Source organism: Apteryx mantelli, chromosome 15 (assembly GCF_036417845.1).
Source record: "Apteryx mantelli isolate bAptMan1 chromosome 15, bAptMan1.hap1, whole genome shotgun sequence".
NCBI lineage: Eukaryota > Metazoa > Chordata > Aves > Apterygiformes > Apterygidae > Apteryx > Apteryx mantelli.
Genome location: NC_089992.1, coordinates 13347565 through 13372075, shown reverse-complemented (window position 1 = coordinate 13372075; position 24511 = coordinate 13347565). Strand labels below are relative to the sequence as shown.

At 40.6% G+C, this 24511-nt stretch overlaps 1 long non-coding RNA gene across 1 annotated transcript in view; it reads right to left on the bottom strand.

Moving 5' to 3' along the window:
* LOC106496446 (uncharacterized) overlaps positions 1-24511 on the bottom strand; it is a 39531-nt gene that overhangs the window by 5330 nt on the left and 9690 nt on the right. The window lies entirely within an intron of this gene.

Here is a 24511-nt window from a genome sequence, read left to right as displayed (position 1 = left end):
GAAAAGCCTCAACACAAAGTTTCAGTCATGACATGGAAAGCCAAAACATACTATATCCATGCCACTGTGGCAGGAAAAACACCCCACACTTTGTTAGGGTAACACAACCAGACAATGCCATTCTCCTGTTTGGTATTACGAAATGAAGCTAGACACGAAGGGTCTTTACAAAACAAGACAGATGTTCTAACAGGTGCTGGCAGCGCGTTCTCGGGCCAAGCCTCTGCTCCATCACAGAAAAGGTGGCAGAGACCGGTACTGTCCAGATCGTGTACTGAAGGTGCCTCACCCAAGCACCACTAGAGAAAGCTTTGAGCAGATAAAGCAACTTTCCGCCCAGGATCACCAGACCTTGGCTCCCCAATTTGTTACTTGCCCGCAGAGAGCTTAGGGCTGGCAGCCTAGATGGTATGTGTTTCAATCACTAACTGCTCTCCTGAATTTAAATTCAGTAGTAATTGGCACACCTAAACTAGGCACAGCTAATAAGTGATCTGAATGTGGCCCTTAACCAGTCAAGTGCTCCAGTTTTCCATCTTTATAATGGTCTCACAGACAAATGGGAAAAAGAGTCCATTAATAAATGTGCATCACTTAGATCCTGTGATAATGGAGGCTTTACAATAAAGCTAAGATAAAGAGAGGCTAAGACATATGGCAGCAATTAAACTGTCTACCTCATTGAAAAAAAATGGAGAAAAATCTCACAGCTAAGCATATACGACATCTTTCACTAAAACCAAAACATTTTCTGGTGCAATCGTAACAGCATATTACAACACATGCCATTCCATTCCCAGGTGTTCACAGTTTTTAAATGGCACAAAAGGACCTGTATCACTACAGCCCAATCTAGTTCTGTCAATGAACCATAAGTAAAGAAGTACCTTAAACAGTCCATAAGCATTTACAGGAAAACAAAACAACACACACACAAACTTAGAGGGAAGGGGAAGGAACCCACATCTCCAGCTAATCTTTGTGTGTCTCTGGAGAAATTCACTTTACCATCTTCTTTCCTAGTCATCTGAGCAATAGAAGAAAACAAGGCTGCTCCTGAATACAATATATTCTGTATTTGAGCTGCTTTATGTCATACTAGGAATTTAAAAAAATGAAACATTACATCAACATTTTACAGAATAAAGGAAGCTAAAAAATGAGGAAGAAATATTCATCTGGCATCTATAAGAACAGAAGATGAAATGACTGATGGAAAAGGGAAATCATCTCCAAACACTAGATAACCTTGTCTGTCACTAGTCTCAGAAGCACAACCTGCAATTAGAGGGTTCTGAACAGCAGAGAAACTGCACAAGCACAGTTGCATTGGCATCAGTAAGTCCAAGGCAAGGACAAGTCTAATGTTCAAATTCTGCTTATTGGTTGCAATTATTCTGTTCCTTCTTCCTCTTTTCTTACAGAATAAACAGAGTCCAGTGAATTACCCCATAAATTACGCTTATTTCTAAGAGAACAAGCAAGTAGCAAGTATTCTCTTGACTTCCAGTGGCTGAGAAACACACCCAAATATGTAAGAAGTCAGTTTATTTAGTAAGTGTTCATGGACTGAAACTCTGAAGATCTTAAACCAGTTAAGTATCACAGAATGAGTGCTTAATGTCTTGCCCTTTAACAATCCTTTCCTTTTAAGGTCATGACAACAGAATAGGTGAGGACTTTTACAAGATCTCCAAGGAAAACTGGGAAGGACGGGAACAGATATTTCTCTGACAACTCCCAGCACTATGTTCACGACTGAAAGATCATCCTTTCACACAAAGTGTCAAGTAGGAATGGCTTGATAATGGGTCACATGAAGTACTGGCCACTGATGTTTTTAAAAGGCCAGATAAGTTTGGTAAGAGAATAACGTGACTGAGTTTCAAACCGGATGCTTTAGGACTTTGTCAAGACATAGCATATCCCATCTCCTCCCTCTCCAAAACAAACATACATAAAAATCTCACAATAATTCTGTTAAAATGAAAGAACATCACCACTGAAATCTCTATGACAGATCTGAAATATAATGCTCTAAACCAGCTTAATTTTCAGCAAACATTGTGCAGATGCTACATAGATGACATATTTCTTATAACATCGTAAAAATGATAAAAGGTCACAATGGAGGTATTCAAACAAGCAATAACAGGAGATCACCTTCACTGAAGACTAAGAGAGACTTTTCTTTTTTGGACAGTTATTTACATGCAAGGAAACACACTAAGACCTAAAGTGGTATGAAACAGTTTAACTTTTGAGATAACAACACTAAACAGTGGAAAGACATTCAAGCCATTTCCCTATAGCTTCACTAATGGGGGACATTTCCCTTTTTCTTATTGACTTGCTTGTCTCTCTGATGTAATAGAACCTCACTAATTCACACTAATGACTGGGAGGCCGATTGCAAATTACCAGACCTTGCAAATTAGCAAGTAAGCAAACAAACGCTATTAAAAAAACCAGTCAAGGATATCACGGCACATCATTTACTTCATTCATTTATTTTTCAAAAGCGTAATTTAGTCTTATAATGCTCCATAGCATACCAGTAAGAAAGCCAGGCAAAACAAGTACAAAAGCCCCTACCATGAACATTCCTTTTTTTTGGCTTTCACAATCATCTCCACTCAACCCATTTGAAAAGCCAAGGCTGTGGTCCTAGGGACATTCAGGAGAATAAAATTGTGATGGCAGTAGTGCTACGCAAGGGAATTGGTGCAGCCTCACTGAATGTTCACAGATGCATAAGGACCCTTCCAGTCCACAAGCAGACATGAGGTGCCCTACAGTTGGGATTTGCCACCAGCAATTCATTATATTCTGTGAGGGTGTCTGAGCACTGAAACAGGTTGCCCAGAGAGGTTGTGGAGTCTCCTTCCTTGGAGACATTCAAAAGGTGTCTGGACACAATCCTGGGCAACGTGCTCTAGGTGACCCTGCTTGAGCAGGGGGGTTGAACTAGATTATCTCCAGAGGTCCCTTGCAAACTCAACCATTCCGTGATTATTGTAAAGCAGAAGTCACCACAAAGAGTTTAAGCTAAATCATGTTAGCATAATCTATCTGTTGATCAATTCTGATGGAGGCTGAGTCTATAAGAAAACTGCAATGCCATTCGCAGGTAATCTGCAACAGGATGAAGGGGCTAGATTCATAATATCAATGGCTAGCTGTATCTCCCCTGTTCTTACTGCCAAGGTACCACAGTATAACTAAGGATAACTATGAGAGCTCTGCTGCACTCAGTTATTAATACTGCAGAGAAGTGGGGCAATACAACAGGGTTGTGAGAGCTATCAAGTCTGCAGTCCTGCAGGGCTGGAGACATTTTCACAGTATGCATTTTGCCTCAAGGATTTACTCTGTACATTTAATTCTGATAGCTTTGTTCTTATTACTCCTCCCAGTTCTCTGACGGATTTTTTTATTTTTTAATTTTTTTTAATAGTAGGAATCTATGACACATGGTACAACTACCTGGGTGGTGAGATAGCGTCTGCTGCTCAGCTACAAATGCAGGCACAGACATACTGGCAGCAGACTAAAATTTTAGCGGTATTAAGGCATTTCCATACTACTCTGAGACAAAGGTGCCCCAAAGATTCTTTAACTAGCTCTCCTACAGACAACAGAAGGGTTTGGGTGAAAGAAGAAAGACTCTCTTTTGGTAATCCCTCACTGCTACAACAGCCCTTTTCAATGTCTATTCTACACACTTGGACCCTGAAAAACAGTCTGGTACAGATCAGTCAGCAAGCAGCAAAAAGGTGCTTTGCGTTGAGGCCCTCCGAATTGCAAGCTGAGACCTGGCTCTTTAGAGGCACTTCTCTCAACTTGTACATTAGAGCATATGGTTCAATTTCTCCTCTGCCTTGCTATTTGCAGTCAATTCTTTACAGTGAGTTACTATTCTGCATGTCTTCCCTGTGAAAGAGCAATGTTAACCTTTCTGTTTTGCTCCATTTTCAGCAAGGGACACCTCACTCAAAGAATTCTGCAATGGAGCCTTTCCCTCCTGCACACCTTTCCTTTACACTCTTCTGTTCAGAAGTCCAGACCATGCCTCTGACTAGTTCATACTTTCTTAGCCCCTCTTAGGCAGCTGATGGGCTCTCTCTTCTGTGTTTCAGCTTAAGGAAAGGGAGCAAAAATAATCAAAGCCAAGTTTTCCTTCATTCTTTGCTGCTTCTCTCATTTGTTTTTTGCCTCATCATATTCCCAAGGTGCATTTTTTGCTCAACACACTGCCCTCTTTTGACCTTCCCAGTCTTTAAAAAAAGATTTATTTTCCCATCTTAAAGTCTTTGCAGCACTCAGGTGACCCAGCCTTGCCTGCCCTCTATAGTCTCTACCAGGACAGACAACTTGCCTTCCTCTCAATCAACCTCCTACTGTTTGGCTCAATTTTTTAATCTAAAAAAAACAAAACAAAACAAAAAAACAGAAGGATCTCTTGATCCTTCCTGACTCATGCTGCAATTCTCTACGTAGCCTACTGCATCAGGTTCTAAATGTGCTTTTTTACACCTGCTTTTAGAAAACAAATTCATATGATAAGCACTTCCCCTTGGGTCTCCCTTTTCTTCCTCCTTGGAGACCCAATTTTCATTGGAGTACATAGTATTAAGATTCAAATTAAAGCATTTCAGCACTGATTTCCACCACCTCCACCACCCCGGCAAAAAAAAAATAGTACCTGTAACCTCCCATTCCATGTCCACAGAGCAAGAAGTCTGAAATTTGTAGGACTCAGACGCACATCCACAAAGCAGTATTACACATTGTCTCAAGTGAATGAAATGTGGGGTGTTACTCTCTCCATCAGTCCAACCCAGTGAACTAACAAAATAACCTCCCTCTTCTCCAAACCGATAGCATGGCTATGCAACTAACTGATACAGCACTAGAACTCCCAAGCAAAATTGCAACCCCAAATGGTTTTATTTATTTTCTCCTTTGGGCCCTGGTCTAATGTAATTTTTCTGCTGGATCAGAGTGGGCTGTTTGCAGTGGAAAAGCTCTTCCCTAATCTCATTATCCATGAAATTTGATCACTTTTCTCCACTGTGAAATAACTTACACCAAAGCAGAATTGGATGAATGACAAGAAGTATCAAATATTAGTGTTACTTTGGATGAAAAACTCTCACAGCTCTGTCAACTCTAGAACTTCAGTATCTTTCCCAAGGGATTCTGGAGCAAGTCCTCATTGTTCATGTGCTTACAGATTTTTTCATATTGTTTAGGTATAAAATAAAATTAAGTAGTCCTTAATATGCTTTAAAATTCAGTCTTCTTTCTCAGGATTTGAAAAATAACTCTAAAAATTGCAAAGGGCAAGTCCTGTGCCTCCTAAGCCTGTTTTGGGCCTTTCTGTGCCCAAAGTCATCTGCCCTCAATGCCATTCCAGTGTGCACTCATCTGCAGTACCTGAGGGAATATACTTAACACATTCCCTATGACATCTCCTTTACAAACATGTTCCCATATAATTGTCACTAACCTCTGCAAACTTTCAAAACAAAACAGCCTTACATAATTCTGTCAAAGAAGGTCTCTTGCTATGATCTTCCAGCAGTTCTGCTTCCTGTAGGTTCAAAACACTTCTTCCTCCCCTCTCCCTTTTTTGCCCTGCAATTCACTGTATTTTTACATTATCAAGCAATATCACAAGGTACCAAAGCTAAATCCAATTTTAAGGGTGAACACATTCTGTTGCTTATTTCCTTCTGTTTATTTTGGTCATCTCAAAAAGAAAAACCGAGAGACCTTCTCTTTTCCTGCATCTCTTCTACGGCACACAGTCACGCTGCAGAGGACCACGTGGGGAGTCTGCAGAATGAGACCAGTGGGCCACATGACAGTTTCATCCTCCGCAACTTCAGATATAACATGAAACCTGCTATTTGCATTCCTTGAACTTTTAAACTTGTAAGCTTCTGGGCTTTCTTCCTCCCCATAAGCCCACCATGTGTCCAAAAGATGAACAGCGCTTTCTTCTCAGAATGCGCCCAAAGCAGCTAACTGGCAGCAAGGAGTTTACTAAAGCAGCAGTTTGGGGCTACACTTCCTACCTCCTTACAGCCCTCCGAACTATTTCAGGGTTTTTTTGTGCAACTGTAAGGGGAAACTGGAACCTCTGGGAACTATGATAACATAAATTAATACTCAGCATCTATTTCCTGTTCACAACATTTACAAAGATCCTTTTTTTAAAAGCAAAATCTAAATAGGCATTGCACTTCACAAAGTGGAGTTTAAATCACAAGCAGCAGCTTATGAACTTTGTCATCGCTAGTTAAAATGGCAAAGAAATGCATTTCCAGAGAAAGAATAAAATCATCATGGTTCATCATTCCAATTTAACTGGGCCAGATCCTTGGTTGGCATAGCCTAATACAGCTGTATTGACTTAAATCTCTGGAAATGGGCATAGCTTCAGCAATTCCAATGCCAGAAAGGCCCATTATGTGCATCTAAGTTAGTTCTTTTTTATGACACAGGCCCAAGGAAGATACCTATTAATTCCTTCATCAAGCCCAATAAAACCTACTTCTTAAACTAACCTAGAGTCTGTCTCACATATAAGGGTACTAAAATCTGATAACACAAACAGCTGGAGCTTGTTGCCAGTCTATACGGTGTGCTGCCCAAGGTGTTGAACACCCATATCACGGAAGGCAAAAGAGGCACCAAGGGTTCCCAGCTTAATCTTCTCTTTTCTCTCCATGTTCCCTGTGATATTCACACGCTTTCTGCCAGCCAGTCCTGAAGAGAGAAAACAGAGGTCCACTGCAAAAGGAGCCCTGACTGAATGAACCATGACTTCATTTCATCCCACGAGCTGCCCAGCAGCAGTGTAACTGCTGTGCAATTGTTCAGAATGCTTCTTCGAGGATGCCTGTAACAGATATCTTGTTTAGCCCTTTGTGCAGAAATCCCAGGCTTTGTTACACAGTTGGATTTGCTTTGAGAGCCGGTTATCGATATCCCTTTGGAGGGAGCTGGACTTCACAGGAAGCTCAGGACGCACAGCACCTTCTCTCCCCTCAGCACCAGACCCAAGGCAGGACAACTCGGGTGTGGAGCGCGCAATTTCTTCCAGCTCGCACAGCAAATGGAGTCAGGTTTAAGGAGTGGCAGTGGCTATTCTTAGAACAGATGCTACAATGATAGCACAGGTCCTGCCTGTACATTGAAGCCTGACCTATGGGTCTACATTTGCAGCAGTATATTCATCCACCCTGATAACAATACTAAAGTCAACCACGGAAAGTTTTTTAAAATATATATTAGATTCCTGATATCCTTGAGGAAATTATTTTGACCTTATATTGCTGAAAGTTCTCCCAGAGTTATACTGCCAGAGCTCCTTTGTGGCATATAAGTTTATTAAAAAAATGCCTGTTGCAGATTTTCTGATCAGAACCTAGTAATGCAAGTCAGAGGCTTCTGTTCAGCTGATTCAGTGATAGCTCTCTTCAGCAGGGAGAAATTACTTTTGTGTAAGAAGCAATACCCAACTTGTTTCAAACCTCAGCCTCTGGCAAATCTGTCATAGCAGGAGACATTCCCTGTTTCTTTGACAGATTGGCCTGGGGCTGAAAGTTAATCTAACATGTCAGAAAAAGTATACAGTAGGTAAAGAAAAAAGCTAAAGCTAACCCTCTCAGCATTTTATATTAGGGCATATTTGAAAGAAATGCTCATTTATAGATAGTGAAAAATATTGCTGTAAGTCTTTAAATTAAAAGCAAAAGGCAGCATAAAGATATGCTAACAATAAAAAATAAGCTTACAGAATAAGTGGACCAGATTCTGTAACCTACACCAGGGATAAAAACTACTACCCCCAACTAAGATCTAAAACTGCTTATTTTTGCTATTACAGACCAATTTTCTTTCTCCTTATCACTCAGCATGCCAAATTAATAACTGGTTTCAACTACCAGGATGCATGAAAACACGAATTTAGGCTATTATAACCCTTCAAGAAAAATCATACTTGCCAGTGCTATCAATATGTGATTTTGTTGTTGTCGTTCTATACATCACCTTACTCAGCAGCAAGAATTTGTTTCAGTTTCTCTGTTCTTTCTTGCTGATAAGGCCCCTGAAGTTATAAAAACCATCACTGCTTAGAAACACACAAACATGCAAACACACTGTACTTTTTGCTTTAAACCTTGGCCCAGATTTTAGGCCAAGTCAACAGAATTACTATTGGCGAGCACTAGTCTTAGAAAGCCAAATCAGACCAGAACTACATTCTCTGTGGGAAGTGTAGTTCTGTCAAGCATCTCAATATTTTGCAGGAATATTTCAATGACTTAATTCCCTTGACAAGTACTGAAGCAAGAAATGTTGATGTTATTTTGTTCCAAAGATTTGATTTTCATTTGTACCAAAAGAGTAAGATTATATTTATGATTTTACATTAGTAAAATGAGAATACTGAATATCTCAAAAAATTACTTGCCATTCAACAAAAAAAATCTTAGAGTGGGGGAGAGGAGGGGCAAGTTGGAGAGAGGAAGGGTCTAATATAGAATGAAAACACATTTAGCAGTGTTAGGTTTTCCCAGGGGGAAGTTTTTCCAGCCTGTTTCATCCAGGCGATTACACCAGAATGAAATACTGCATGCTTAATATCATTCTAAACATGTAAGGAAAATTTGATTAAAAAACAAAACAAAACAAGCCTTTTCATGTTGTCAACTTTCTCGGGCAAAGCAAAACTCCTGATTTATCTGGAAAGTGTTTATATTAAAAGGCTAAAATTGCAAGAAAGGAGTGTAATAGTCTTTAATCTTTGTATCATTTTATAAGCTAAAAAGAATACAAAGGAAAAAGCAACTCATCAGCCAATCTAAAAGTTCTGCTAAGGCTCTGAATGCCCTTACTCAGTGTCACCTGAAGCATCATTTTCCACACTTCAGGTATTTAGCCAAGATGAGAAATCAGGCCCAGGAGCACCACTTAGTATAAGTGAGCAACTTGCCCTTTCTGCAGGGCACCCTCTCTCCTCGCCAGAGTCCTACGAGCCACAGTGCCCGCTGCCTTCTCCCTGCAGCTCTGCAGCAGTGGGCCAACTGGACATCTCCCACTGTGTTTACAAGTCTCAAGTAAGGATGAGAGCAGCGGTGGGGAAAAGGGAAGAAAGTTAAAAATATTTGAAAACCAGAGACTGGCTTCTACATTGACTAAAATTCTCTTTCCAAAATTCTGCTTAGGCACATCTTTTGTACATCTGAAGATGATTTCATGAATGGCTGAAAAGCACCTTGAAAATATAATGCACTAAGCATTGTTCTTTTTATGATGTATGTTTTGAAAAATTGGCCAGGCTCATATTAATCTACTAAATGGCAACTTTCCAGCCTGATAGCTTTATAATGGGTATCTTGGCCTTTCAAGAGTCTTTTCCAATCCCTCAGAGAATATATATTTGCAATTGCATGTGAACTATCAGCCTTAAGAAGGAGGAGGTTTCACATTATATTTTGCTGCTAGCAAATTTCTTGTAATGAATACACCAGGATCTTCATCCTCACCATTCTGATTTTTCAGGGGAGTATTTTTGACAGCAGGCATGAAGAATCACCTCTGATTTTGCGTATATTTTGCTCTCACAGTTTTGGAAGAAGCTACAGCACATGAAGAAAAAGATGCAACATTTCTTCTTTTTATAACAAGAAAGAAATCCAAGTGTTATTAACAGTTATCCATCAATGTAGCCTTTGTAATAGTCATGGAATGAGCTCCACTTGCATAACATGTGAAATAACTTCCACAAGATAAATTCAAGCTTCAAAAGACAAAATTTCACAGACTTTAATAGCACAGAAAGTCAACTTCAGTTTCTCTTTTAGATGAGTTCTCCTATGGTGCACTAGTAGCACTGCACTGACAGATGACTCGAATGAACTATATTGTAGAGATTAGGGATTTCTCAAGCTTCATTCCATATGAATCCTCCAAATAATCACTAAATACTTCAGTCATACTCCAAGCACGACAGTCAATAATTTTGATGGTGTCATCAGCAAGGAACAGCATCATACATCTGCTAATTGGTACTGCCCAACTTCAGCATCACATGAATGAAAATATAGGTGTTCATATGGAGAGGACCAGACACTTCACACTAGACTGAAGCCCTTTGCTGATCTTCACATGCATTCCTCAGCGCAGTATACTGCAATGATCTAGGTGGAAGCGACTACAGGGATAGGCATGAAAGCTGTGTGAAGAACAGAGGTTGGGTTTCATGAAAGGTTCTGAGCTTTCAAACCTTCAGCTTTGTTCCAAATCTGAATGGAAATTCATGAAAAAGCTTCTCATAAAATGAGTACAACTCAAACAAAATGTCTGTTTTTCACTTCAGTTATATGCTATACATGAGACAAAAATTAAAGCTTTAAAATGAAAAGCTGCTTTCAAATTAAAAGATTCTTTCAATCCCCAGAAGGTGAAATGAGAACAGCATCACCAGAATTTTTTTCCAGTTTTCTTCCAAAACAATGTTCCAGCTAAATCAACCTAATTTGGCATGACATTTCGGCTCCTATGAATGAAAATGTTTTCTTATTCCAGAAAAACATGCTTCTGTCAGAGTTTCAGACTAGCTTTGGCAGGCCTACCACTCCTCAGAAAGGGCTGATACACTACACTGATAAATAGCGTGGCTATTTGTTACCAGATAGAAGAAACCATGTGAGCTGCATAAATCCAAATGAGCAAAAAGAAAATAAAACAAGACTCTTCATCTAAAAGTTCAGTCCAGACACGATCACTGGCTGTGTAGCCCTCCCTTCCCACAGGGAAGCTTCCAACCACGTCAATAAGTGGCAAAGAGACCTTGGTGGCCCGAGAACTATGCAATATTCAAGAATGCTGTAGCATAAGGGTATATCTCAGAAGAACAAAAAACTTACTATGACCCCCAAAACTATTTTTTGGCCCTGATCTTCTACTTAGAGATGGACTACAGCCTCTGATACTGTATGAACAAGCTGTTACCATTCTTCCCATCAGATATACAATAGGCACCATCTAGTTAGTTTCCTGTTTCACCACGTGAGGCAGAGAGTCAAACCGCTGCTTCACAAAGGTCCCTGCCCTTTAGCTCACAAATACCAGCTTTCTAGAAACTGCTGCCAACTACGAAAGCACATCAGATTGGCATCAACGGAAGAAAAATATTCCCCCTTAGGATACTGTTCTCAAGCGCTCCCACCAAAAGCCTTTTTCTTCTGAAGGCTTCCTCTTAGGATGGAAGAAGTCCAGTGCTTTGTCCCCTGTGAGCTGGCATTTAGAGCAAGACCAAAGGAGCTCATATGAGGAGTTCTTTGATTACAGGAGAACAGTTGCAGTGCTGTCAGCATGGCACATGTGACCTTGCATATGTCTTGAGTAAGAAGGGAGCAACAGATGTGAGGGAGAGAGCACTGCAAAATGGAAACAATCCTGTTTCTAAGTCTGAATGCTCAGAAGATGTCACAGTGCAGCTTGCCCTCTGTCTCAACAGTCCTTGATTTTGGTTTCTAACATCACAGGCTAAACCAATTTCCCTTTCTGGACCAGAGCTGGAAGAAAACCTTAACTAAAATGTCTTTGTCATAAAGGATATTACTCCCCTGCAGTGCCAGATGGGTCCAGGGACACGCAATTTATCCAATATCAAGAGGTGAATATGGGGTTAGCAAAACCATTTTCTCAGTACTCTCTTAAGCCTTTCTTGCTTTTGCAATCCCACACTAAGGTTCATGATTTCAGGGTTTTCCAGTATTGCAAGAATTTAAATCCTGAGCACAGGACAAGAAGGGAGGAACAACATGTGCTGAAGAATATTAACCTGAATTAGTTTTCAAAATGGAATCATTAAACAGAGCCCCTCTGCAAACACTCTCAATGAAAACTAACATGGCATTAATTTACTTGGGAAGGGAACACAATCAAATTTTAACCCTTTAATTCTGAATAAGTGACTATATCTGCATGAGCTGAACAGCATATGACTAGCAGCCAGCAAGGTAGTGAAATGGCATCCAGAGGAAGTGGGGGAGGCTTGTTTGTTGACACAGGGAAGGAGACTTTGTTTAGGACATGGCATGTTCCTGCTCTCCATGAAAGGAGTCCGTATCACTCAGTTTGCCTAGAGGAATCTAGCAACCCTAGGATCACAGCAATAGACATCTAGAGAGAATAGAGCTGATGCTGATTGCTAACTGTCCCCTAAGTCTCTGGTATCCAGTGACTTTGGCTGAAACCATAAGCAGGCATCATCTTATCCAGGTGTGAAAGAAAGATCCAGATGGGTTGTTCAAGCCAGCCAACATTACAGAATTGTGACCCACTTTTCAGGGCACACAAACTGGCCATATCCTCTGCTTTGGGTGATTTAGGAGACAGTGGGAATTTGGAGAACTTCATGACAGTCATGAACTGGTAATTTAAGACCAGTTCTCTGATCAAGTGTGACCCCTTCCTTAGCTGGACAATCTCCTCTCTATTATATGATACAGCAGGTACAATTCCTTTGCTGGAGCTTTTGTCCAACTCAAGGGTTTATTATTTTCCAGAATTTGCAGAGGACAGAACACCACATTTATGGGGAAGCATGAAGTGTCTGCAATATCAAAGTAGAGAACCTACACTCTCATTTGCAAGAAACTGCACGGAATATGTATCATATCAAGAACGGGAGAGAAGAAGGAAGAGACTTTCCCCAGGACTCCCACTACTGCAACACCAATACATCACCTACACTCCTAGTCCACCTTCCTGGCTCCTGAGAACTGGGCAGCTCAGCACCTTTTCCAAGCACAAGGGTAATAGTCCTCACTGTCTGAAGACTTCTGAACACATTTCTAGAAAGTCAACAGGAAAAGTTAAACTCTGTTGGTTTGAAAACTGCCACACCTAAGGAAATCTACAAGCAGCAGCAGAGAGAACTTGGACAAGACTGCTGGGTCAGGCCGAGATCCTGCCCTCACCTGGAAGGTGTTTCTGCAGCTCCAAGGAGAAGATTTGTGTTGTTAGAGAAAACATATTCAGTGCAAGTCAACCGCGCTCATCCTAATAAATTTCCTACTTCTCATTGATGGACAAAATGCGTTTACCCCTAGTTATATTTCCTTTGTATTCCTGCAATTTTGGGAGAGCACTAAGGATTTTTAACATCATGTTTAAGGCACATTGCTCACAAGTAGTCAGAAGAACTTCAGAAGTCTCCTGCCTAACCCAGTCCGTTTTTGCCAGCCATTACAGATCCCAAGCGCAGGGCCACATGCTATGGCTAGCCTTCCCCCACTTCTCTTCACCAATAGATATACTGCTCACGCACAGTAACAACATAAGGAGAAAGGACAGAAAAAAAGAGATAGCTAGGAGCAGGCTATCCCAGCTAAAGAACCACTTCATTTGCCTACAGACCTCTTCCAAGTTATCCTGGGAAGCTGGCCAAATTAATTACCCTGGTGGACCACACACAGCCCATGGGTAAGCAGCTTTTGCCTTGAAGAACTGACTTGAATTACGAAACTCTCTCTCTTAAAAGCGTTGTCAGAGATGCCAGGCTTGAAAAATAACGCAACACAACCCTACCCTTATTCAGATGCTATGTTTTGAGTTGTTCTAGCTTAGGATTCAGCCTATTGCACCATGTTAGCAGACTGCTGTTTGGAGGGGGAGGGCAGGGTTTTAGGAGGGGAATTACAAAACTAACCAGATTCTAGCCTGTCAGCAGGAGGACTTCCAGAACACCAAGTCTGTTTTAATCACAGACACATGTATGCATTTCCCACTGTTCTTCTAATCACCCTGCCAGATCCACTTTATATGAATGAGCAAGGTATCGAAGCCAGCAAGAATCCTGCTTTCTTAAGGTCCAGAAATGCAGGATTCTTGTGAATCTCGGATCCTGCCAGGTAAGAGAAGCCAAGGGACCACACAATGCACACTAGGTGGGGACTGAGACTACTACCGGCTCACCAGGCTGCTGCAGAGCCAGGCTTTCATCAGTCACGCATTTCCACATTTGTTTCGGGAACCAGCCTTTGAGCTTCATGCAGAAAGAACTGCAATTTGACTGCAATGCAAAGTCATACTTTCTTTAGGTACCCAAAGTGCTAAATGACCTCACAAGTATCCAAAGCAGCACAGCTGCACTGGTAGGGCCTCCTGAGTGCCATGCTATTGCAGTGATCCTACGTCTCTATAGCCACGCTGGCTATATGCACCATCTGAACTGGTAAGCGCTTGAGCTCCAGCATTGTGTTGGACTGCTCCAACCCTCTGTTCTTACAGCACAGCTCACAGAAGAGCACACACACCCTTGCCTGAAACACACTGACATGGATTAGCTTAATCTATGCATGGATTTGCTCTGTGTGAAAGAGAGGTGGTGTGAGAGAGAGGTGGTGTTCCCTTACACCAGCTCTGCTGCAGGGAAGGCAACCTCTAACAGAGGGACAGTGGCAGATCACTGCAGGGCAACGACAACAAATTGCTGCCGCTGTCTGTTCAGCGCACACAAGTCAGAGCAGTTAGCCTTACCTGAACAAACAGCAGCGGGGCTGACAACTCGGCAGCAGGCACTCAGGCCACAGAAGGAGACTGAATCAGCCACTCTGAGAAAGATAAGCGTTAAACAAAACCAGGGGAATTTAGGGTCCAAGAAGCAGCTTGGATGAGAGCAAGAGACTTAGTCCAAGGCAGTAACCTGCGAGCCTGCATAATAAAAGGACTTAAGCATCTTCCAAGGTTCCCTTCTTAGACATGGAAAATGCTTGCAATCAGGGCTACTTGGACCATCCCATCTTTGTTTTCCACAGCTTTCGGGAATGTTTTTCCTTTGTCTATCTGGATTTATTTTCACAAAGTAGCTGACAGCCTGACATAAGCCTGATATACTTTGTTTAGTTATTGCTAATTACACAACACCTCAGCAATAAATAAAACAGTATTCATATAAATCCTGCAGGAAGTTATCTCAGTAAGCAACTGTTTGCAGCAAGCCAAGGAGTGAAACTTAAAATCAATGCTTGTAATACTTTTCTCACTGCTGGTACTATGCCTGTGAATTTAAGACTAACTTGTTACGAGCTGAGCAATATCCACTGCCAGAAAGGAAGCTCACAGGCAGGTGGAAGAAGGAGCTGTGTATATAAAAATGGCAGTAGTGGTTTCCTAGCCAAGTACTATGAGAGGGTAGGAGCTGGTTTAGTGGGACAAATAGAAACTTCCTAGAAAAAGGTTTTTAAAAAACAAAAACTTTTTCTCACGCCAGAAGCACCCTCCTAGAAATCTTACTTAATAAACTACTAATGCAGAGAAAGTCCCTACAGCCTTCCTGAAAGGGCAACAAAGTCGTAAGTCGTCAGGGAGAATCACCAGAAAACAGCCTGCAGTGACTCTCAAGTGTGAGGACTTGAGTTTATACACTCTCTTGCATCTCAGAATTTGAGTAAAGGTTGATAAAATCTGTGCAAGTGGCAATATTGTCAAATACAGATCCTCTCTGGAATAAGAGGAAGAAAAAACAAGCAAACAAGAAAACTCAAAAAACAAAAACAAAAAAACCCCCCAAACTCACAAGCCAAAAATCTCTACCATAATAAAGAGGCCAAGCTAAGCAAGATGGTTCAACTTCAACCCTGACAACAGCCAGATGCAACTATTATCAACACTGTGCACCATGAGCAATAACTACAGCATTCAGCATCAGCCCATCATGCAAGAAGCCCACTTTGACTGACTGTAAGTTGAAGCTCCAGAAGCAACAACAACAACAAAAAAAATCTTGAACTTTCAGCCACAGACAAGATGAAGGCTGTCATCTAAAGAAACCCAATAAAAGGACCACTGAGGACAACAGTTCTAAAATTAGCTAAAGATATGGGATTATCCAAGTTGTTTTTAGAAAATCCTTTTTAAGAACAGGACAAGTCTTGATAGTCAGAAATCACCATCAAATAAAAGCCTTTTTCTTTAAGTTTTAATATATGTGTGTCTATATATATATTCATATATATATATATATATAGTGTGTGGCAGGCAAAGCTCTGTCTCATGTTGGATAATTTAGAAATAGGAAAGTCAGAAGCAGAAATAAATGCAAGAAACTCTAATAGAAAGTTCACCTTAGAGTAGTTAAGGGATGCACAAAATACAGACCTGGGGATGCAACATATAACTTGAGAGTTCCTTACAAGGCTTTGCATGAGCACAACCACTGACTTGTCTGCATCATATTGCAGGATTAAGGCCTATTTTAAGATTCCTAAGCAAAATAGCCTGTAACAATTTCAGTCAGAAGTGAGACCAAACCAAATCTAGATCTAAATACTTTTAATACTTTTCTACGAAGAGAAAAAGACAGGACTCAGTTACTGATCCAGACACAAGATATATCACCACACATTAATGAAGTAAAAACGTGGTATGTACCACCCCTAAACTCTAGAATTTTAATCTCACAGTTAACATCTGAATCCACATTTCTGGTTTGAAATCACCTCCAATTACATACTGTTGGGAGGGACAAAGCCACCTTAGGTCATATGGAGACAGACACCAGCAGTGAGAACAAATAGCTCCCTAGACTGCTTAGGCACTGATAGCTAATCTCTATTTCCTTCCTTTTTTCCCCTCATTCTCTCAAATTTGGATGGACTTCAGAGGACACAAATGAGTCATTTAACAGGTTTCAGTGCCATTCTCTCCACACCACATTAAAATAATAGCGTGCCAAGAAGTTAAAAAGAAATGTTGTACAATAGAAAAAGGATGTTTATGCTTTATTGCTACATGTTCTCTTTTATAAGAAACAGTGAACAGAAAAACACCTGCTGGATAATCAGGTCTTTCTATCCAGTTCAGAATTACTATCCATCAAATATTCTATTGATACAGCATTAGAGGTTATTCACCAAAAAGTCAAAACTGTTTATAAAACATTGTAAGTTTAGCTGGTGTTTCCAAACAAGAAAATACTGTAACATGCTTCTAAGTAAATCACCATGTGATTGTAGGGCTCCATATGTAACATTTCAGAGGGACAATTTCAAATATGCAAGAGAAAATAGACCAACACCTACACTGCTTGTTATTAAGCTCACTGCCAAGCAGACTAGGGTTTTCAACATAAAAACAGCACAAAAGCTTTACAGCTGGTTTCCCCCGCCTGGGCACTCAAGCCTCCCTGAACACATACCAATTAAGGGGTTTTTAACTTAGGTAAGACCTTGTAACAGAGTCAGACTATTTCCCAAACATGGGCACCTACTATTTAGATAACTAAATGCACTAGTACCACTTTGCTCTTTTGTTCACCTTCACAAAAGAAAGAAATTTGTCCACATGCCTAATGTAAACATTTACATAAGACACATTCTGCAAGCAACAGAAACCGAAAAAGAGAATTCTCTGATACACAACTCGCTGAGGCTGCATATGTTTTCAGAGCAGGATTCTATAGAACATACAATGTTTTTCCTAGATTAAAGAAACCAACAGCCATTCAACTATTACAATCTATATTACAAAGGAAAGGGAACGCAAAGAAAGCAAAAGAATTACTTACCAGTACTACTGATTGCTTCTGCCTTAAAAATGAATGACCTTTGGACCCAGAAAGGGTATCAGGCAAGTTCTGGCATGTATTCCACTGCACTGACTAACTGGGAATTATCAATACTTAAACAACCACATCAAGAGCCAAATTTTTTTTCCAAAGGTAAAACCTACCATTTAAACGAACTACAACCATATTTTAGGCAACAGTACTGCTGCTGCTATTTCTGCCATGAGTTTTTATCAGTTCTTACCCACTTACACCTAAAGGAATCCATAAGGCGATAGCAAGCTATGCGCTCCTGGACATGTAATTAATAAAGCCCTGGTGTTAGTCCACCTAAGTTACGAATACAGATGGTACAGGAAAAGAAAGCAAGCAAGAGAAGGAGAGAGAGAGAGAGGGAGAGAGAGAGAGAATGAATTATAAATGCATCTAATTTGGCTATAATACAAGCTGCACATGTGGACTGAGAAGAGTCCGTGGCCCACAGTGTGTAAGCTGTCAAACTGCATTGTACTAATAATTCATATCCATAGCCAACAAATTAAGTCAGCCAAATTGCCACCTACCCAGGTAGCTATGCTGACTGTGTTTAGATATCAGTTAAACACCTACAGCTTGCTTTTGCTTAATATGGCTTCTCTTGAAATTTTGACAGCTGGCTGAATGCTCTAGTAATTTTTAGCCAAATTATTGTAAGGTTTCAATTTCCATCTTAAACCCTGCAGATAGGTAGGTAATCATATTATGCTAATAAATAACCAGTGCTTTCAAGGTCAACAGAGGAAAGGGATCTAAAAATTGTGCAAACCAGAAATATAAAGAAGTCTTAAGCACGTACTAGCTCTAATTTATTTCACAATGATGTTCAACACTGTTGGTCAAATAAACGCTGTTTTGCTTTCATTTCTGCCATTCATTCTGACATCCTGAGGTACTGTCACCAGCAGGAGGAGAACATTAGTTCTGATGGAACATTTGCTTTCCAGAAGCTCTTAAATTCCCCAGATATCTTGACTGCATATTTGGGTATATAATGGTGGATACATACTACCTGGAGTAAATGGAAACCTCAGGAAAACCTCAGCTGTTTTACATACACAATCTTACTGGCTATTCATACAAGCTAATTACCTGAGAAAAAACACTTAAGAGTACCTGGCTGTGATTATTTCACTTTCAGAGTATAATGGCAGTAAGTATCATTTACACACATAGATTGCTAGATCCACAATGACTTGGACTCAAGTATTTTATATTTTATTATGTCCCTCCAGAACTTCACGTGACATCAGAGCATGGTTCCCTCTGCTGCAAATGCACAGGACTTATCACTTCAGTTAAAAGTAGATGGCCTCACTGTCGGAGTCCGATGTATAAAAGCAGTGTAAGATTCCACACAATGGAGGACAGCAGTATTCCCACACTGGTCAGCTTTGCTACCTGTGCTAATCCAGTGTGGTTAAAGAGCCTCATTTTTTACTACTTATGCAAAAAATAGAATATCTACAAGTATTCATGAGCATAGCTGCTGATTAATAACCACCCTGTTCGCACCTGAGATTTGTCTGCAGTTGGATACCGCTACCAAACATCTGGATCTGTATTGGCACCTTTGAGACTAGGAGCTGAAGGTTGCCAGAACTTTTTTGGTAAAATTTTCTCCCATGAAGTATTTTAATTATAGCATATAAAACTCAGTGCCGGAGAAGGAAACCAAAAGTATGGCTCCTGAATGCCTGAATCCGACCATCTTTCTGATGTACTACATACATTTTATTTCTATCAAATATGTGTGTGTGCATGCGTGCATGTGCACACACCTAAGTATACAGGCCTATTATCATCAACATTGATATGAAACTAAGAAATAACTTTTATCCTTAAAATTGTTAACATTAATAAAATATCAGTTGCACACTGCAATTGTATATAGAGGACACAGAATGAGGCAGCATGTGATGGCAGCAAGCTCTAGGGAGTTAGGGTTACGTCACTGATAAATCCACCTGGACCTCAACAGATGCCGTCTCTCTGTCAAAGCTATTAGAAAACACTTGATCACTTTTTCTTGCTTTGTCTGTCATGTACAGCATAATTAAGAAGATGACTTCTCAAGTAACACCTATTTTTAGACATTATGATTTTTCTGCCTCTACACAGAACACCACCACTGTCCCCATTTTAAAGGCACAGAAATGGGAGAGATTTGCTACACTCACCCAGCAGGGCATTACGGATCTTCAGTATAGCAAACTCATTCCCTCTTATGGAACCCACAGTGCACTAAGTGCAGTTACAAAAATATTCACCATACGCTGTTGTTTTACCTGTTGTAAGTCTCTGTTCCTACCACTGGATTTTAAACACATTCTTAGCATGACTGCTCAACAAGATCAGGCTGTAGATCTTAACACACCACTCCTGCATGAATACCAGCTGACCAGAAACTGCAGCCAGAGCACTCAGTCAAGCATGGGTCTTGCCCAACACACTGAGAGCTTGCTAGCTGAAAAAGACAAGACTGCAATAACCTTGGGCCTTTAAGGCAACAAATACTAATCAACACATGACACCAGCAAGTTTTGCTTTCTAGCAAAGTATTTTCATTTTCATATGTGTCATCTTGAGTCACCACTCTATTCCTATCATCACATTTTTAATTGCTTCATACACTGCAATGATGGTGGCCAAGACCCTTATCTTGAACTCGTAAATCACTGGGGTCTTGTTATGCAACGATGGCGTGAGGAGACATTGCTACCCATGGCTAAACACTACGTGCAGTACACCTGTCAGACAGGACAATCATTTCAAATCCGTACGTGGAGCAGGAACAAACTTATTGGGAAAAAGGGAAACTGTAACACTATATTGCTTCCATAATCATTTTCAGTTATCGGATTCTCTCCTCTACATCTGCACACACAACTGTCCATAAATATTAAAGGGAAGTACGTGACAACAAATGGGAAAATACAACCTTTGCTGATCTCCCCAGTAGCTTTAAAAATATCCCTCCTCCTCCGCCCCTTAGTTTTGAATGATCTATGTGGACATAAGTTATCTGAAAATAGCTGTAGCCTTTAAAGCTTCCTTCTAGCAAAGGATACTACTTAAACAGGTACAAAAATACATTGCTTAAGTTCATTGATCTGAACCTCACAGGCCTCTGCCACTTATCAACACCTACCAACCTCATTTAAGTGGTTTTCAGACCAACATGTGTTGATACCAGCAAACATTATAAAGAAGGCTGATGAAGCAAACAGTGACATTAACAGGAATTAGGGAATCATACTAAAACATAAGGAAAGCATACTTGCTGACTCTATGATCAACACTTTGCACCTAACCAAGAACACCTGGGTAAGAGATTTGCTCAACCCCGGAAAAACAGACCACCAACAAAAAACAGCCACGTAAAAAACAGGGCAGCTGTTCTATGTATGTATTAGACAGTTTGACTTTTCTTATCACAAGACACCAGACAAAGGTAGCATCAAAAATGCATAAAAGTGTAGTCAGAAAAGGAAGGTGGTTGGCCTGTGTCACACACACGCATGAGGTGTCAGACACTAGCTATGGAAGATGAAAATAAACACAGGACATTTTGAAAAAGCACACAGCTCACAGATGATACAATAAGGGCATCAGTGTTACTGGGAGAATTGTTGCCCGGTAGGTACCATTTCAGATTGGCAACATAGCTATAAACCTCTCCCAAAGCTAGTTCTATCTTTTACTTCTCAATTCCAATACAAATAAAAATTACACTGTTTCCTCTCACTGTTGCTGATGTGGATTTCACATGGGTCTAATGCTCTATGAGATGTGACAAAGTGGTGAATATCTATATCACTTTACAAATATTTTGCATAGCTCCATTTGATTGCTTGAGACAGATAACTTGCCATAGATAAGATCAAAGAGGGATGCTGGAAGAATCAGGCAGGAAAGAAGAAGACTTAGATGAGGAGCATCCCAGCAAACATTCAAAATACAACAGACAGGCTATTAGCTGTGAAGAAACAACCTGCCTGCAGCCAGAAAAGTTATATGGCTGCTTTTCCAAAGCTAAGGGGAGAGATAAAGAATAAATAAATAAAAAGCATAACAAAACATTGGCCTGTTAAAGGAAAGGATGAGCAGGGCCAACACACTGATGCTTTCAGAGCACGCTGCAGTCAGCAGCCAATCCACTCTGCAAGAGCCAGAGTCGAGTGGCATGCAAACACAACAAAGAAAGGTCAAAGATGTAGCAAGACTCACCAAAGCCCTTCCTTGGGTTACTTTGCATGCTATTTACTTTTGAGTGAAAGAACAAATGCTTTGGACTTTCCATGGAGAAATAACTTGTCTCGCCCCCAACTGGGAACTGCTCAAGCAAGAGACCACCAAATAGCACTTCAGCTAGGGAGATGAGAAAGGTAGTCTTTGATACACCTTAATAGTACATCAGCACTACAGACAGCATCATAAGGGAGCATTAACAACCAGGCTTGAGACCTAGAGGCAGCCCCACCTGCAGGGCAAAGCTCAGGCAGAGCCAGCTAACACTACTTAGAAATACTGTCCTCCTCTGCTCCAAGGCTAGACTGCGAATGCCAGTCCAAACCAGAGCATGTCCCACAAACCAACCAGGAAGCAAACTGACCCAGGGGCATCCAGTTTTGTCCTTGTGTCTCTCTCTACACCAGCTGGCATAGTGGGGGGAGAGCAACATTCATCCCATTTCTTATCCACCTCCATGGAGGTGCAAGAAGCATACAGGTAACATACAGGAAGTATACAAGTACTTTATGCAAGGACCACTTTATGCCTCCCTTGGCTCAGAAGCAATGTGATGGTTGCGATCTGACCAACAGTATCAGTCAAATATGTCCTTAAAACCCCCAGAGTACCTCTCAGTGCAGTACAGATTGATTCTGCCCAGGACAGTCAAATGTTTGGCCAGTTGTATTCGTGTACAAGTTCACATAATACAACTTCTAAAAACTGAAGATTTTTTTTCCAAAAATAATATATGAAGCTCTATTGGAAGCACACATTCTTTGTCATGTACCTCCCTTACCATGCTCTTTGTTGCTGGGCCCAAGGCCAGAACAGTTCTGCTTTCCAGATTCCAATCTTGCTTTTCTCCGGATGAATATTGAAGTGAGTATATTGGCAGAGGACAACACAGTGAAACCCTCCTTAGGAGGGATGAAGGTCACAGCATTGTGTGGCAGCAAGTTTCCTGCACTGCCAGCAGTAGGAACAGCACTATGACATGTTCGGCATAGAAAATGATTTCAGTTTCTATTCACATAGTCATGGTCACAAACACTGTCCTGCTAACATGATGAACAACACATGCAGCTCCTCTCAATGAGCTATGCTTTGAAAGTTGTCTTCTTTGAGCAGCCGGAGGAATGCTGGTCTCCCAGTCCTCAGGCCAGAAAATTTAAGAACTACTGACAGCCTAAAAAAAGTTCTGTCGTGGTACAATGCAACAGGTCTAACCTCTTACAAGCCATTCCCAGCCCCGTGTTGCAGGGATATTTTTATGCTATCAATAATCCATTAAAAGGCAGAGGACAGCTTTAGTTATAAGTATCAAAATATAAAATTTCACCACAGATAGTGCTGGGAAGATAAAGTCTCTACTCACAGACTAGAAGTGACAGCTTTGCATTAGAAAGTGGCAGTAGATATTCAAAAGCTCCAGGAAAACCTGGAGTAAAGGCACCAAAAATCAAAGTGCAGCTGCTCTTTTTACTGTTTAAATCATTATATATTAGCAACAAATCTTGTTGTTGGCCAACACTCAGAAATGGCATATGGCCAATAAAAGGTTCAGTGGAGTTTTCCATCTGTCACTGAAATCAGCTATGGCTCCAGCTCATACATAGTAAGTTTAGTGTCATAATTTGTGTACTAGACGTTAACCATTCATTCTAACATAATCATTTGATTATACAATTTGCTAAATATACTGCCCAAGCAAAGCACTATATAACCACATATCTGAAATGCATGGATTGAGTTTCAGTGTACAACAAATGCATTTATAGTACAACACTAGCACTAACAAGAGGTGTACATGCAAATAGAACATGGTCTCTTGCCACAATAGGTTATGCAAACAGAAATACTCTAAAGTATCCTCTGGATGTGCAACAAATGGTAAGAGGCAACTGTGCTTTTATTAAAATCAAAGCTAAACCAAATTTATGCAAGACAGCAAGTCGGTGAGTGGTTACCACATCTTTTTGTCCTGCTTGTTCATTACAAATACTAAGCACGTGGATTTACTTTGCAGTCTTTACTGTCCTGCCAGTGCAAGAAGGTGGACTGACAAAGCTTTAAATTATTTATCTAGTTTCAGTAAATACCTTGGTAACAGGGTTCTTTGCATTTTTTTAAAGTCTTCCCACAGTGTTTTCCATGATTTTTTAGTAATGTCAAGCAACAACAATGATGATTTTTTCCCTGTCCTCCACAGCACTCCAGTATTATGAATCCTGCACTGTTAGGTCTTTAGGACTGTATTTCTATCTAGATCTCCAGAAACCTGGATTTAGATTTCAAACAGCCAAGAGCCACAGTTTGTTTGGGCCCAGATCTGGGTGCAGGCACAAGCACATTTCTATTTTCTAGTTCAATCAGAAAAATGCGTAACCTTACCAAATGCAGAACTTTGACACAGAAAAAGATTCTCAGCTGTGCTGGAAGTCAAAAGCAAGAGCAGAAAAATACTGGTTTACAGTTTGTTTGTGTGAGTTCACAGCATTACTCTTTCTCTTCCTTGAGCCTCACTGCTCTGCATCTGCTACAAGGGAACTGCCAGAGAACTTCAGAGCTACTGGATCAGGCCTGTGACTGGTCCTCAGTGTAGAGAACCTGGGTGGTGAGGAGCATGGGTAAAGAGGGATGCGG